This window comes from Mercenaria mercenaria, unplaced genomic scaffold, assembly GCF_021730395.1.
Source record: "Mercenaria mercenaria strain notata unplaced genomic scaffold, MADL_Memer_1 contig_3927, whole genome shotgun sequence".
NCBI classification, from domain to species: Eukaryota; Metazoa; Mollusca; class Bivalvia; order Venerida; family Veneridae; genus Mercenaria; species Mercenaria mercenaria.
This window is the reverse complement of record NW_026462115.1, coordinates 2,412-2,751: the sequence shown is the minus strand read 5'-3', so window position 1 is coordinate 2,751 and position 340 is coordinate 2,412.

Genomic DNA, 340 nt, shown 5'->3' with positions numbered 1-340 from the left:
GGTCTTTACTGGGATCCCACTGCGTGTAATCAAATATAGTAACACTGGGAAGTACATTATGCTAAAAATAAACTGATAAAGTAGATTGCATTGTACAGTTTTGAATTATCATCTTGACTTTAAAATTCATTTGTTTTTGATATTTACAAACCTTTGAATGCTAAAACTGAAACAATGGCGCATTATGCTTCTGTTATAGATATTTGATATTTTCACAAGACAGTGTGTCTTAAGTATTTTGCTTCAAAGAATCGTCACTGAAGAATACAAAATGCTGTTCTCTTGCAGTAAATGTACAGTATAACTTCGTGGACATTAAATGGTATCATGTGGATATTTT